Below are 13727 nucleotides of genomic sequence, written 5' to 3' on the forward strand. Positions count from 1 at the left end.
TATTAATCAGGCTGGGGGAGAGGGATAGAAAAAAACCTCCTCCTCCTTCTTCTTTCTTCTTCTTAATCTCCTCTAAAATATCAATTAAATCACATAAAATTCAGCAGCTGACTTGGGTATTTTCTTATTTGGGTTTTTCATTAAGATTTTTCTAAATAAAACCCATGGCAACCTAAATTAATTATACATCCAGTCTCATCCATAATTTCACCCTTTACAGTATTCTTAAATCGGACACTCACAAAAAGGAAAATGGAGGAGTTGCAAGATTAAACTTCCCACAATCAAAAATCCTCAGCAGAGGACAAAAGAAAATATCTATTCAGTGATTTCTTCCTCTCTCTTCCTTTGGATAAGCCCCCAAAGGAGAGAAAAAGAGAAAATCTCAGAGCAGGAAAGGGAGATTTTTACTCCTCGGTTAGAGGTACTTTTCACTTAAGATTAATTCTAAAGGTTGCTGCATGCAACTTTGGAGGATTGCTAATGATTTTGATATTTTTCCAATGTAATTTCATGTATTGTGGTAACTGTCAGGTAAATGTGAAATGTTAGCGAGATTTTATTGAGCACAGCAAAACTCATGGTTAGCAGTTTGTTTTGTTAGACCTTTCAATGCATAATGGTTTCAGTGAATTAGAGAATTGTCTAAATGTGATTGATAATGGGCATCCTTGTTTCACTCCTGATCTTATTGGGAATGCATCTAGTTTATCCCCATTGCAGATGATCTTAGCTTATGGTTTTAGATATATACTGTTTATAATTTTTAGGAAAGACCCTTCCTATGCCTTCTAGTGTTTTTAATAGGAATGGGTGTTGTATTTTATCAAAGGCTTTTTCTGCCTCTATTGATATAATCATGTGATTTTTGTTGGTTTGCTTGTTAATATGGTCAATTATGTGGATGGTTTTCCCAATATTGAACCAGCCCTGCATTCCTGGTATAAATCCTACTTGATCATATTGAATGACAGTCCTGATCACTTGCTGAAGTCTTTTTGCTAGTATCCTGTTTAAGATTTTTGCATCTATGTTCATTAGGGAGATTGGTCTATAATTTCCTTCCTCCGTTTTTGACCTGCCTGGCTACTCAACCTTGTTCAAACCATTCTTTAGAGGATGGGTTTTGGCTATTTCCTGATCAATAACAATAGAGATACTTGGAATGACAGAATCAGGTCTTGGAAACTACAATCTCCACCCTACTCAAGGTAACAGGATTTAGAAAGGTCTACAGCAAAGCTCAAGATTTAATTATTTGAGAATATGACCTTCAACAGACATGTGCAAAAAGGAGAGACCTCTGGGCAGTCCTAGGTTAAGCTAGAGCACAGGTGAGAGACAGGAAGTGAGGTAGAGGACAGCCCAGGAGTTCTGGTTTCTTCCTGTGTACAGAGGAGAGGTGGTGGGTTGGAGCCTGGTCCTTGCAGTGGAGGCCCTCAGACTGTTTCTCCATTTTGGTCACGTGAGTGATAGGGACTGATCTCTTTTCTTTGCCTCGGCTATCCAAGACCTTGGGCTTTTGGCCCAACTCTAAGCAGAGTGGGCATTTAAGCCCTATTCCCTTCTCCTCCTTTTCCCTCTCTCTCTCCCTCTAATACCTTTCTTCCTCCTGTTTGTAATTAAAACTCCATAAAAGGTTGACTGCTGACTTGAGTTTTCATTTAGGAATTACATAGCTGAATTCCTTGGTGACCTTAAATTAATATATATCAGTCTTTTCAAAGTGATTTCCATATCACAAATATCACAAAAAAAAATAAATACAATTGATAGCCATCCTAACACTGAGAGGGAATGTTTCATTCTAAAAGTACAGAAATTTTACTGGCTACTTTATAGATATAAAAGTCATCCAGAAAAAGTTGCTATGTTGCTGAGAAGAACTTATTCTAGAATTTAAAATTGGGATTTTAAAAAAATCAGATGTTATTTTAATGTATGCGTTGTCAGAATTAGCAACAAGTACTCATGTGACACACAATACGTTTTTAAAGTGGCTAATCTGTGCTGGGGTTTAATAATACAAGTACTAAGAATTTGGTATTTTGCAAAAGAGGGAATTTTTAAAAGGTGTTGTCTCTGACTAAGGTTATATGAATTGCTTTTTTAAAAATGTGCACAATGTATAGGAATGAATTTGTGATCTAGAGATGAACAGGTATTCAGATACAAATTACTGGAAAGTAATGATTAAATACAAAATATGTGTGCATTTGTATTATGAAGAGAATTAAATTTTCCACCTAAATAGGTTATGACTATATGATATGCAAACTGTATGTCCTTAACAAGGTAAATTTGACCAGCCCTGAAATCAAGAAGGGCTTGTCATGAGGATTAAATACAATTCAGTATAGTACCATTCCTCTACTTACAATAATGGTAAAGAGGAGAAGCCAGAAGAAATAATGAAGTAGTCCCAATAAGAGAAGATAATAAAATTGAAATAGATAAAGCAGATCAATCCCTTCCTTTATTTTTTAGGTAACAGACCCAGGCCCCCCAGGAGGTCAAGCAGCTTATGCAGACTACAGACAAGACTCTAATTAGCCTAAGGATGTGTGAATCTTAAAACTGCTCAGACTCTACTACCGAAGATTTGATTAAGCTATTCCCCGTTTTTAACAATGAAGGTACTTGGTCAGGAATGTATTGAGAACTTTAAAATTACTCCACCCTGCTCAGACAGTGCCTTAGGGGAAGATAAAGTTGCAAACTCCTGATGGAACAATGAAAAGTCTCCAACTCATACTTATAGTGGAGCCAAAACATTAAGGTGGATGGTCTAATTTTAGATCTAATACAAAAAGGTGCTAAAGACCTATAAAGGTTAAATTAGTCACTAAAAGGTCAAGCAACTTACAAAAGGCAAGCTTAACAAAAGAGTTGTGAAGTTTTAATCTAACCAGAGAAGGTTAGAACCAAAGATGACGAGAACTAAGAATGGGTAGTCCTGGGGGAAAGTGTCTACTGTGATTGGTAGACGTGAAAATTTAGGGGAGGTGACATAAGAGAAAATTTCTTTAAAAAGAGAAGACAATTCAGGTAATGAGGTTGTTTGATTGGAGTTCAGTTTGTAAGTTGAATTGGAGTTGGAGTTCAGAGTTGAAGTAAGGACATTTTGAATGGAGTTTGCAATTGAACCCGGCTTAGAGACGATCTTGTGGTGATTGATAAGGACTGACTCACTCTCCCTTAGGATCAGGCCTAGGCTATTTTGGCCTAGGCCCTCTTATACTGGTTGGCTCACCCTGAGCCAGATCAATTAATTCTCTCTCTCTCTCTCTCTCTCTCTCTCTCTCTCTCTCTCTCTCTCTCTCTCTCTCTCTCTCTCTCTCTCTCCTTCCCTTAATTCCTTCATTTATATTAATTAAAATCTCCATAAATTCCAGATGACTTAGGTATTTTCATATTTGGGAATTTCCCATGACGACCACTTATTTCTGATTTTTAAGTCAAAACACTAAAAACTATCCTTTACAGTTTGGCCAAACCTTTACAGAGTTTGGCATGTACAGTTTTTAACATTCACAGATGAGAATTAGGAAGGTCAGGAAATAAAAGGAACTTCAGGAATATCAAAGACGTCAGGATGGAATGCAAGATAACATATAGCTAACTAGAGATAAGTGATTAAATACATGTGAACATCAACAACCCCTGAATAGCCTGAGGATTGTCCACTCATCACTGACCTCACATACCTGTGTTTGTGATAAGGTTTCTTTGATTGTCAAATAAGAACGTGTATGTGAAAGGAAATAACTTTGTATCTTGTAACCTATATAAGCCATCCTGTCATGTCAGTCTGATGCAGCTTCCACCAGGGAAGTCTTTCCCAGCTGGTAGATTCTTTATTAATCAATAAATAATGGTTCTAATCATTGAATTTTGGGGTGTCTGGACTCATTTTATGAAGTGCCGCACTTCAATAAGAGTAATGGATAGAGATTCTAGCTGATACTCTGAATTCTAGTGTGAAATAGATGCAACAAATTATAAATTGGAATAATGTTGCTGGAATTTAATCAGGTACGTAGCACTGTTTTGAGCTAAAAGAAAACTAAACTGGAGGTTCTATTCTACTTTAGACAGAGGTTTGAGAGGAGTACAGGTCAATGCTTTGCACTTCAGATTGGTTACACATTGAAAGGTTGCTAAAGGACTTCATCAAAGTTATTTCGAAGTTGTGGAATTCAAACTAAAATCCACTGAGGGTAAATTATTATGAAGGGGGTTTGATACATTCTAAATTTTAAATTGTAGTCTTTCTAAAATTTCCCTCCCCCACTCTCTCCCTCCCTTGTACTGCTTCCCGCTCCAGCACTCCGCTTCTTACCCTTCTACTCCCCTATGGGGTGCAAATCTATTCTCTGCCCCAATGGATTGGATTGTTCTTCCCTGTTTGGGTCAATTTCAAAGCATGTAAGAGTTGAGTATTTCCTATCTCCAACCTCTTTACCTTTCTCCCCCCCCCCCCCTGCAATGAGCTTCTTTGTGACATATAAATTTACCCCCATTTGCCCCATTTGATTCTTTTCCCATTTCTTTTAGTATTAACCTCTTTTATTGCTCTAGTTGTAGATGTATGTATATATATGTACACACACATGTATATGTATTTATGCATGCATATATCTATATACCTATTTATGTCTTGTCCTTTCATCCTATACAGTTTGTTACTGTTCCTTCTAAGTGTAATTCTTCTAGCTGCCCAGGTGATAGCAAGAGTTTTTAAGAGTTACCAATGACCTCCTTTCTTATAGGGATACATATCATTTTAACTTGTTGACTCTTCAAAAATTTTGTTGTTGTTGTTGTTTTGTTTTGTTTTTCTTTTTTCCCTCTTTTTTAATTACCTTTTGATGATTCTCTTCAGTTCTGTGCTTGGAAATCAAATTTTCTGTTCAGGTCTGGTCTTTTCTTTACAAACTCTTGGAATTCTTCTATTGTGTCGAATGACCATACTTTCCCCTATAAGAATATAATCAGTTTTGCTGGGTAGTTGATTCTTGGTTGTAGACCTTGTTCCCTTGCTTTCCGGAATATCTTATTCCACGCCTTTTGGTTCTGCGGCATGAATGCAGCCAGATCCTGTGTTAGCCTCACTGTGGTTCCTTGGTATCTGAATGACTTCTTCTTGGAAGCTTGTAATATCGTTTCTTTCGTCTGATAGTTCTTGAACTTGACTATAACATTCCTGGGTGTTGTCAGTTGGGGGCTTGATACATTAAAAATATTAAATTGTAGTAAGCTCACTTGTTAAAGAAGGATGGGACAAGGATGTTAAATAATAAAACCTAAACCAAGATAAATTGCTCATAAGATATTAAATGCTTCCTTGCACACAGGAAGGAGAAAGAAGTGCTTATGATTGTTCCACACTGATACTTAGGGATTGAAATAGGGACCTCAAAGAGTTGCAACAACTGTGTGATAGATCTTAAAAATGAGTATATTTTAATTGTATATTTTAGAGTTTTTAAGATGCTCAAGCAAGCACAAGCTGCCAGCCCTGCCTGACAAGAAGCTTGTTTGAAGCTGTGGAATCTTAATGCAAACATTCCATGTGCAGAAGGATAAAATGAGTTGAGTGAGATATAAGTGAAACCTACATTTCTGTGAAACCTACATTAAATCAACTTTAAAAATTCAACCTGCACAGTGAAAAGCAATCTCAAGTATCAGTTTTGGTTGAAATGTCCCAAAGTTTACTGGGTTCTGTTGACACTGATCAAAAATACTTCACGAAAGGTGCAGTTGGGTGATTCAGTGGATAGAAGTCAGACCTGGACACAGGACCTGGTGATGGGTCCGAATACACAGTCCTGATTCTAAGGCAATAAATAAGGGCTTTCTAAAAAGTATTTCATGAAATTGTGCAAATTATAATTTGGAAATTTTCTTTATTTAAAAAAATCAAATCCTTACCTTCTGCCTTCAGATTAATACTAAGGCAGAAGAGCAGTAAGGGCTAGGCAATTGGGGTTAATTGACTTGCCTAGGTCATGCAACTAGGAAATCTGAAGCCGCATTTGAACCCAGGATCTTCCATCTCCAGGCCTAGATCTTTATCTACTGGGAGCCATCAGACCACGATGCCTTGACAGAGTCACGCGTGGTAGCTGGGGAGTCCACAGAGTACTCCTTGGTGAGATGTGACTGCCCACTCTATCCACTTTAAATGACTTCTTTCATCAATGCCCCATACCTATGAATTAACATGATTATTTTCTCCCTAGTCTCAAAAGAAATAATGCAAGAGCAAAACACCTGTACCCTAATTCTCCAAAACATCACCAAAAGATCAGACCCTCAAACCCAATCCCAAAAAGACCATCATGGGTTAACTTTTACTTAGGTACATAATTCCCAGCAAAACCATAGTTACAGGCAAAGCAAAAAACCTCCCCACATACAGAAGCCTATTCTCATGAACTCAATCATACAGACCCTGTCAGGTACCCTGGCACTTTGGGGAATTCCAGTTCCCTGGGCACAGGGTTCGAGTCCCTGTTGGGAAAGGGGTTTGAGTCCCCTTTTTGGGAAGATATTGCACCCCTAGGAGAGACCGGGGGACACCCCACGATCTCTAGGTGATTTTTGGGCACTGAGTTTCCTTTTTGAAGTAAAGGGGGGCCACCGGGGGTTCTGGGCTGTCGCTGACAGCTCCCAGCCAGCAACTCAGATGCGTTTTTTTTCCTTTCTTTCTGGGTTGACAGCCAGCAGCTTGGCTGCATTCAGCCTGCATGTCAAACAGTTGCTTAAGGTTTTACGGTCCTTACGAATACATGCCAAGAAATGAGGTCTTAAGATAAGCTCCTAGGATCAGGGTGCTTTACATGTCCGTGTTGTGAACCTTGAAATTTCTCAGACTTATGAATGTTGGAAATTCCCTCCTTGGGGAATCTCCTACTTAAAAAAATTCCCTAGCAGATGGTGAGAACTCTACTTGAATGTGGAAACTTCTTGCTATGGGAGTGTTCCTATTCCACCCTACTTAAGACTGCTTTAGGACAGAAAACTGTTTGCTAAACAATGAAAGTACTTTAATCCATGCTTATGGAAGGGACAGGAAGTTCTTTGAGTCATGACTGTTTTAGAATTGATACAATGGGATACTAAGTACCTATAAAGGTGGGGCAACTTGTATACTACTTAAACCTAAAAGGGTGATAACTTATTCAGAGGTTTTTTCTAATGAAATTTGTCGACACAGCAGCATTTTTTTCTGACTTACTAAAGAGATTAAAACTACTCAGCTGTGAATTCAAAATGGGCGGTCCTTTAGAAACATCTACAGTGATTGGTAGTTGTAAGGACTTAGGGGAGGTGACAGAGGAAATTTTGCCATTAAAAATAAGAGCTCAGAGAAGAGCAAAAGATCTCATTCTGAAACAGTCAGATGGAGGAGGGAGCTGGTGAAAGCAGCTGAGATGCTGCTGGCCTGGCGTCATTAGAAATCCTTACTTAGACAGATCTTATGGTGAGTTATAACAAACTGACTGATTTCCCTCTTAAGACTCAGGTCTAGGCCATATTGGCTTAAGGCCCTTCATACTTACTCCTTTTCTTACTCTCTCTCTCTTTCTATTGATTAATCATTGTATTATTAATTAAATTTCTCTATAAAACTCAGTTGACTTGACCATATTCATAATTGTTTCCCTTTCCCTGGCTTCACCAATTTTAATTATAACAGTTTATGGCTCCCACTCTTTTATCTACAACAATTTAAGCCCCTCAACTAATTTTAAATCCCACAGTGTCTCTGTTGTTTGTCTTCGGCCTTTTGCTGTTTGTCTCATGTGTCTTTCTATATTTGGACGCAGGTATGTGGATGTGTGGGAGAGGAAGTCCTATAGGTTTCTTTGAGCCTTTGTTGTGGCTGGATAAATGGGAAGAAAAAAGGGGGGGGAGTTTGGGATTCGGGGTCACAAAGGAGAATAGATTTTGCACCCCTCCTCCCTCTGCCTGCATTCCAACCGGGCAGGCAATGATGAAGTAACACTGTGCTTGCAGCAGGCTTCAGGGCGGAAGAGAGAGTGCAATTATCTGTTCAATGATTTTTCCCTTTTTTTTTCCTTTGGATGGGCCCCCAAGGGAGTGAAAAAGAGAAAATTCAGAGCAGAAAAGGGGAGATTTTTACTCCTCAGTTAGCAATTTTCAATTAAAACTAATTCTGTGACTTGCTGTATGCAACTTGGGAGGATTGATAATGATTTTGATATGATACAAATGTAATTACTGTTTGTTGCCAGATTTTTATTGAACACCAAAACTCCTGATTAGAAGTTTGTTTTGTTAAACTTTGCAATGCATAACGGTTTCACTGAATTTGAGAATTGTGTAAATGTAATTGATAGCAAGCCTGATGCCGAGAGGAATGTTTATTCTGTATGGACAGAAATTGTACTGATGTAAAAGTCATTCGGAGAAACTTATGTTGTTGAAAAGAACTTATTCTAGAATTTGAACTTGGGAATCCTTCAAATCAAATTTATTTTAGTGTATGTGCTCTCAGAAATAGCAGCAAGAAATCATGTTACACACAAAGAGTTTTTTTAATAGTTAATCTGTGCACGGGATTAATGAGATAAGTGCTAAAAGCTGACATTTTACAAAGGAGGAAATTTTAAAATTATGTTACCTTTAATCAAGGTTATATGAATTGTTTTTAAATGTGCAAAATGCAAAATGCATAGGAAGGAATTTGTAATCTAGAAATGAACATGTATGTATTCAGATGCCAAATGCTGGGAATTAGTAATGCTGGATGAATGCTAAATATGTATGCATTATATTATGAAGAGAGTTAAGTCTTCCACCTAAATAGGTTACGGGTATACGACAAACAACCTGCAAGTACACGTGAAAGGAAATAACTTCATATCTTATAACCCAAGTATACGAGTTAATAATTGGATTTTGGGGTGTCTGGATTCATTTTATGAAGGGCTCCATTTCAGTGAGAGCAATGAATAGAGATACTAGTTGATATTATGATACAATAAATTATAAATTGGGATTTAATCAAGTATGTAGCAATACTTTGAGCTAAAAAGCTAAAATGAAGGATCTAAATGCTTTGTACTTCAGTTTGGTTCCACACTGAAAGATTGCCAGAGAACTTAAGTAAAGTTATTTGGAAGTTGTAGAGTTCAAACTAAAATTCACTGAGAGTAAATGATTATGAAAGAGGTTTGGGCCGGGGTTGCTAAGTAATAAGAAAACTAAGTCTAGGCCAGCAGCTTTGGAATAAAATTGCTCAGAAGCTATTAACCCCTTCCTTGCACCCCGGAAGGAGAAAGAAGTGCTTATAACATTATGAACTGACATGGGGGCTTCAAAGAGTTAACAACCGCTGTGTGGAAAAACTTAAAGATGAGTATATTTTAATTGTAGAAACGGAAGGTTTCAGGTGCTCAAGCAAGCAAATACTGCCAGCCCTGTCTGACCAAAAAAAAAAAGGAAGTTTGTTTGCAGCTGTGGAATCTTACTACAAACATTCCAGGTCCAGAATGATAAAATGAGTTAAGTAATATTTAATTGATAACGTTACCTCATACGAGTTCTGGGGTTGTTGGTTGATATTTTGATTACATTGTGATCTGCATAAATATACTTGTGGCAATACCCAAAGAAGAGGTAGGGGGTTAAAAATGGCATATATGTGAAAATGCTTACTCAGAAATTTATGATTGTTATGTGAATGACTGCTAAAATGTGTTCAAGTATTGTGTGGATGTAAACAAAACCTCATTGTAAACCTGACTCTACCATATATTTTGTTACCTCAGTTTACCAATTTGTGCTATGAACTGAAATTTATAATGATTGAGCTCTATGCTAAAGATTGTTCAATGATGTCATCTTCTTAAATCCGAATTCTTTTGGGTTACCGATTAGCAATTGAAGTGATACCAGGGGGCTGGTTGTTTGACTTATGATGGTAAAAGCATGTTAGAGAAAGTGGGGAGGTATGTTGGGTTTGAATTTGGAAGAAAGAGACCTTGATTTAAAGCCCATAAAGCTTTAGTGTGTGGGTTTGTAAAGGAAGGATGGACGGTGTGTTCTGCTTTTAAGCAGAGGGTTTTGAAGGAACAGAAAGGGAGAGAGAAGGTGAAAGAGAACAGATGAATGTTCTGCTCTCATAATTGGCTCTTTAACTTAGGGATACTATATAACGTAATGTATGTGGGAAAATCACCCATGATTCTTTAATTTCTCTGGACAGTTACCCTGAAGTGATTCCTGCATGACCTTGTCTTAGTCTTTTAGATGGCCTAGGTCCAGGAGAGGATACAGCCCTGATTTACGGGGAACCACTTAATTCAGCACTCATGTGACTACACCTGATGTGTAAATACATGAAAATAATTGAGTGATCAGCCTTGTGGGGATATTAAAGGCTTGTTTGGGGGTGTGGCGATTTGTTCCTGGATTGCTGATAAGCAAATTTCTCTCAGCTGAAATGGGGGAAAACTTGTCTTTTAAGAAAAAAGGCAGCTTCTGGACCCAGTGGCAAGTGCTCTAAGGAGAGAAAAAGTCCTAGGATGGTTATAGAGAAGGCAGCCCAAGGCCCACTTTGGACTGAATTTTCCTGACCATCCTCGGGTGGAACAACAATGGCAAGTGACAGCCTTGCTTGGTGTGTCTTTTGTGACTTGGAGATATTTCCCTTTCAGGGCCTTCTTCCTTCGTGACAATTCCCATGAACCAGGTGGGGCCTGAGATTCTGGCCCTCCGGGGAAGCTCCCGTTCTGGCCTACAGCCCTGTGTCTCCCCTAGCTCCCTCACTGCCCGCTGCACCCCCTCACAATATTACCCTGAGTGACCTACTATACCAAGCAGGACCTCCTCTTCCTTAAGGAGGGGGCCTCTGTGCAGCCTTGGGTGAGGAATGCTGCTTCTATGTTAACCACTCAGGGATTATTAGGGACTCCCTGAGCAAGCTACAAGAAGGTCTAGAAGCCCTGATGGAGAGGGAAACTGCCGGCCCCTGGTACGCCCACCTTTTCAAATCTTCTCCCTAGTCATGTTCTTTATAGGACCCCTCATAATCTTAACCCTACTCTTGACATTTGGCCCCTGCATTTTTAACCGCCTTGTTCCATTCATGAAAGACCGGCTGGATGCCATCCAGGGTTTGGCTCTCCGACAACAGTACCGACCCCTAGCAAGCCCCGGGCTGAAAGCCACAAGCTGCCTCAGTGGGCAGGTTTTCCCTCTGCCCCCCTAAGAGAAAAAGAAGTTGGAAATGAGGGAGATCTAAAATTGCCCTGAGAAATTCAGCCAGGAAAAATGCCAAGGCCCCACTACAGACAAATAAAACTTCAAACCTAGCCAAGGCCTCTCTACAGACAGATAAGCTTTGGACCTTGCACTGGGACCTGTCCAAGGTCCCTGATACACTTCAGCACCCAGACCCCAGGTGCAAAAAGCAACTTTCCAACAAAGGTTATTCATGAAAAGTATTTAAACCCCAGCCTGTCAGAAGCAACTTGGAACTCTGAGGGCAGAGGTTCCCACTGATGCGCGTATCAGTTTTCACAATAAAGGGCCTTTTCCGTGTCTGATTACATTGCCCAAGATCCTTCCTTGGTGGTGGGTGAATTCCTGGACCTTAACACCTGCTCTGTAAAAAGGGCAGGTTCAGCTTGTTGACCACAAGCATCCCTTCAGGCTGGTACCCATGTTCTGGCCTGAGAGTCTGAACGGGAAGGACGGAGTTATAGCCCCCGAGACCCTTGGATTGTTGCACCGGATCCGTGTCCCAGCCCCTCTTCAGCCCTGCGTGTCCTCACCCACTCTAATCCCTGTAGACCCGGCTTCTTCCCGGTCTCTCTCTCTGGCAGAGCAGCAGAGGCCCCCAACATCACGAACACGAGGGGCCTCCCTCAGACTCCCAAGAGAACGACCCTTCCCTGCCGGCCCCCTTGGGCCCAGGCATCCAGCCTCATGCCTGTTCTCTGCTTTGACTAAAGATGGACACCTCGGACTCTGGTCCTGAAGTCCCGAGGACCTACTGTCCTGCGAGAGAGGAAGGCTCCAAGTCCAGATTCGAGCCCAGGACCTCCCCTCCCCCGCTCCAGGCCTGGCACTCCCCACTCAGGCATCCAGCCGCCCCCAGAAGATAAATGTTAAAAAAAGAAATAAGAAATGGCCCTTCCAAAAAGCAAATCCTTTATAGCTCAGTTCAGTACAAAAAGGGTGCAGTCATTGGTCACGTGCCCTCAGATAATGCCACAGAAAAGATCCCCTGGAAAGTGATCCCAAGGAAATAGCATCCTGCTCCCAGGAGAACAGTGTAATGGTAGAAATTTTAGGCTTCTGGGAGAGGTTATGAGCAACTGTAATGGTTAAAAATGTGGCTACAGGATTTATGTAATATTGAACAATGGCCGCCAAGGAATTTACTTATGAAATTCCTAAAATGAAACACTCAAGTCAGAATGAAGTTTATGGAGGTTTAATCACACTGGGAGTAGGGAAAGGAGAGGGAGAGAAGGAGAGAAGAGAAAAGGGAAATGGGCTACTCAACCTCTGACCAAGGCAGAGTGAGTTCTAGGCCCAAAGGGCCAAGGTGGAAAAAGTCAGTCCTTAACTCATGTGAGTGATCTGACGGAAAGCTGTCTGCGGGCATCCTCCCTGTCCAAGCTCCTAACACCAACTCCCGTCTAGCTCTCTCCACAGGAAGTGAGTGAATTCCAGAGGCTGTTCCCTACCTCACTTCCTGTGTCTCACAAATGCCAATGGTTGGCTCTAGCTTGGCTTAGGACAGCCCAGGTGGGCAGTTAGTTATTTCTGAATTGTCATTGACTAGCACATGCCTGTGTAGTGTGGGTGTGCACAATTTTTGGGTGCTAGACCAAGATGGAGACTTTTTAAAATTCACAATCCCCCCGATGATGATTGGGAGACTAGTCTCCCCAATTGATCACTAAACATAAGTATACTGCACCCCAAAAATTTCTAACTGTAAGTGTATACAAAAATTTTTTTCCACTAAGAGGAAAATTATAATAGTTGTAAATATGGGGAAATAGAGGAGAGAGAGAGACAGCAAACCAATGTTTTGCTGGGTGCATTGACAAAAGCCAATTAGGGGGCAGTCCCCTTTGGCATAAGAGTGTACATTCAAAAAATGTTCAATCAACCACACCGCAAGGTTAATTCTGGATCTTCCTGTAGTGAAAAGGTTTAGATATCTTTCTGCAAACAGTTCATTCTCTGGATTCAGTTAGTTAGCAAGCTTCTTCTCTGAAGATTTCTCTCGAACAAAATTTAAATCTTGGATTTGATGAAATACAATCCCCCCTGAAGAAAGTGTTGAAAAAACACTGATTCCAGCTGAGGATTCAAGTTTTAGTTGTGGGGGTGTGGGAGTTAATCCAAAAGAAAAACAAAACAAGATGAAAATAAAATCAAAATCAAAAGAAGAAAAAGGGAAAAAATTAAGGGAAAAATATAGACCCTTTATATATACATATCTATATTAAAGAAGAATTCAAAATCAGTATCAAAAATCAAAAAATCTATGTATACAAAATTTGAGAAAGCAAGAATAAAACAATTTTTTTTTCTCCACAGGCCCCTGTATTAGGGTCCAGTTAAGTAATTTCTAATCCCACAAGTCTGTAGGACAGAATGCAGCATATTTTACTTCCCCATTTGCAGCCAAGGCTACAGGAAGTTGCCATACTATAGGAGAGAAAAAA

The 13727-nt window shown here is 39.8% G+C and overlaps 1 protein-coding gene across 1 annotated transcript in view; it reads left to right on the top strand.

Moving 5' to 3' along the window:
- LOC130453528 (zinc finger protein 260-like) overlaps positions 1-13727 on the top strand; it is a 498148-nt gene that overhangs the window by 96408 nt on the left and 388013 nt on the right. The window lies entirely within an intron of this gene.

This window comes from Monodelphis domestica, chromosome 2 (genome assembly GCF_027887165.1).
Source record: "Monodelphis domestica isolate mMonDom1 chromosome 2, mMonDom1.pri, whole genome shotgun sequence".
In the NCBI taxonomy this organism is placed as follows: Eukaryota; Metazoa; Chordata; class Mammalia; order Didelphimorphia; family Didelphidae; genus Monodelphis; species Monodelphis domestica.